This window comes from Teleopsis dalmanni, chromosome 2, assembly GCF_002237135.1.
Source record: "Teleopsis dalmanni isolate 2A chromosome 2, ASM223713v2, whole genome shotgun sequence".
Taxonomy (NCBI): Eukaryota; Metazoa; Arthropoda; class Insecta; order Diptera; family Diopsidae; genus Teleopsis; species Teleopsis dalmanni.
This window is the reverse complement of record NC_051847.1, coordinates 209,997,697-210,001,045: the sequence shown is the minus strand read 5'-3', so window position 1 is coordinate 210,001,045 and position 3,349 is coordinate 209,997,697.

The following is a 3,349-nucleotide window of genomic DNA, read 5'->3' as shown; positions in this document are numbered from 1 at the left end:
TCTGTTGTCTGCAACAAAATCAATACTGCAAACCTTTTCTTTTGTACTCGGCCGATAAGATAAAAATGTCAAAGATTAAATATTTATCTACCTGAAGATTTTTTATACACACTGCAGGTATGCACACTTTTTATTTAGTATCTGTGGCGTGGCGTAAACCCAATGTTTTTTATGTTAAACATAATGTTCAAAGAAAAAAAAAGAGGAGGAAAAAAGTATTTAGATACTTTATTGTATTGTATTAAGTCTCACTGAGTTTTTCGCTGTCTGCCGCATTGTAACTGTTGAAGCAACTTTTCTACATTATTTCTGCTTATGAAAATGTATGTATTTCATTTAAATTTTTTATTGTTACATTTTTTATTGTTGCATGTTTTTGTGTTATTTTTTCTAATATCATTTTTCTTGTAGTTTGTTGGTTTTATCGTAAATAATAATTTTTTCCTACTAAACAATTAAGTTAATTTGAACATAAATTTGAATTTCTCAACAAAGCCGCCACCGCGACGTGTGAAATATCGTTCACCCACTTCGCAACGCCTGTCATGTGCACTTTTCTTCGTAGAAGCGCAAGCTTTTGGATTGACATGCTTCACATTCCATGGCAATTATTAGATGCAAATTTTTGTAAAACTATACACACGTATCTATACGAAAAGCGGCTTATAACTTAGTCGTACGTATATCTGTCACTCTTTAACTCCATACACTGGTAACACACTTTCAGCCGTGCATTAACTGTGCAGCAGATCCGAAATACCACTGGTGTCTTCTGCATATCGTCGTATTTGTGCATTGGCGGCACTTCAACTCAATAAAATATAAAAAATATTTCATACCAGTTACTGTATTTATTTATTTATTTAGTTTTGAATATTAATTTAAATAAAATCTGCCAATTCGAGAAATAAAGCCACTTAACTCGTTCGTCAAGCACTAGGAGTGCCCGCGCCAATGGTTCGTTGGATTCCCTTATTTGTTTTTAAATTACCCGGATTATTGAAAGCCTCTTCTGCGTGCCAACTTGTGCAGTGCAAGATTTGTGACTCATATCATTTGGTATTTATTTGTCAAGTTTTTGTTATTATATTAAAATTTATTCATATTTTTTTTTTTTTTATCAATTTTACTGGTACTTTTGTGTTTTTATTTAGCAAGTAAAATTTTTCACAAACTTACTGAAGCGTATCTTATATCTACTCGCATTTGTATTCATACAATTTATCGTATATCAGCATCGGCACAGGCAAATAAGGTTAACTAATTGTGAGCTTATTGATTACTCATGTGCACATTTACTTTGCTTTTTATTTATATTTCCACTGAAATGTGTTAAATAAATAAATTTGTTTAACAAACACACATATTCCTTATATTATTTCGTAGTTCTGATAAAAAAAGGGGTTCTCGGAGCAGTAATTTTTTGTAAATAAATAAGGCATAAAGTATAAGAAATATGTACACAATTATTATGAAATTTACAATCATAATACAGACAATACAATTATCTTTTAACTATAGTGGAATAATGTTTTATAATTGCTAATAGTATAAAATATTTATTATTTACTAGTTTGAATAATAATTGAAAAGATAAAACTGTAATACTATAAATATAATTTCATTATTCAAAACAGTATATTTACTTAGTGTGTATCAATGATGTGACTCCATCACCAGTGTTGATATTACTTGATGAGATTTTAGTGCCTTGAAACCTTTCTCGCTGCCTGCTAAGATGAGTACTCTTTGACTTCGATATTTATGTTAAACATTGAAATGAGCACATCTATTGATCGCGTATGTTTCTGCATAGAAGATGATAGCTTTTTCTCCACGATGTTCTAGTTGTCTTGTAAGTGTGTTACTCCCTTATCAATGAGTGAGTCATCAATGTATCAATATATCAAATACCTGTTTTTCTTGTCTTAGTTTTAAAAATACTTCTTCAGGCATTATTGTTACTAAGTTTAGTCTATTCAATTCATATAACTGAATACACATCCTTCGGTGTTGAGAATTTAAGACATAGTTTCGTAAGAACCTCAAACATTTTAAATCAGTTATCAGGTATATTTACTAGATTATGAAAGTTATACAGCATTTTGTGCATATTTTATGCTAAGGCTTAGTACTAAACCCGGTCATCTCAATAAGTCCGGTAAGAAGTTTGGAGGGAAATAAAACGTTGCCAAATAAGTTTTCTATATATATTTTTATATATATATAATTTTTACACATTAAAAAAAACCAAAAAAAAAATATTATTATTTGGATGTCTATTTCTTTAATGTAACTATATTTTTGTTATTATTATTATTATTTCACTACTCGTTTGATGGACGAGTAAGAGAAGGAGGGGTATTAGTCGTGTTATAAGTCATAGTTCATTAATGAGTATTGCAGTTTCAGTAAGTAGGTTTTAAATCAAACATACATAATGATGATCATGGGTCTTACGTCAGATATTTGACCTATAAAACGCTACTATTTTTTAAATTTTGTTGCAAATGGCATAGTTCTGATTTCTGCAGAATGCCTATTTTGCGACGGATGGGAAAGACATGCTTGGGAAATCTGAATCGTGACTTTTAAACTCTTGTTAGTTGGTAACTCCCCCTATTTCTTCATTAGTAGTTGTCCAAACTAAATATATATAAAGAATATTCCACAGAAATTTGTCTAAGCTTCCTACATACAAACCAATATTCAGTATTCATTTTATTCTATACTTACCATCCTCCATATTGTTGTATTTCAATGGTGGCGTCAACAGTGTTGCTTCTGAGACTCTGTATATGTAATATGGTTTATTCATTTCTACCTCCTAATTACTTAAGTGTAAATATTATGCATTTTAAAAGTGTATTTTGGAGAGAGAAGCTTATACTCTATAACTTTGGATTTACATCTTTCTCTTAAATGCAGTGTTTATTGTTTAATTTGAAGATCAATATTTGTGCGTAATTTATTAGTGGATATATATATATTCCAACTTGATTGTAGTACTCAGTATTAATTCTCTGTAGTATCTTTTTTTATTATGTTACCATATGTCTCTCTTCAATATTTAAATACATCACTGCTTCTCTTTTCAATTTGAACGAATTTCACTAATTGCAAATATATTATAATTTATTTAGATGCACACAAAAAAAAATTGAATATTGTTTAAATCACACTATTAAGTTATCAGTTATTTTTAATTGCTTTTGGAAATCCATATTAATTAATTTGGAAAAGAAATCTATACAAAAAGTTTTATATATGTATTATTTTTGAGATTAAAATATATGCAATTTCAATCAAACTGGTTTTAGGAAATTTAATTCAATAAAAAAGTGTTAAG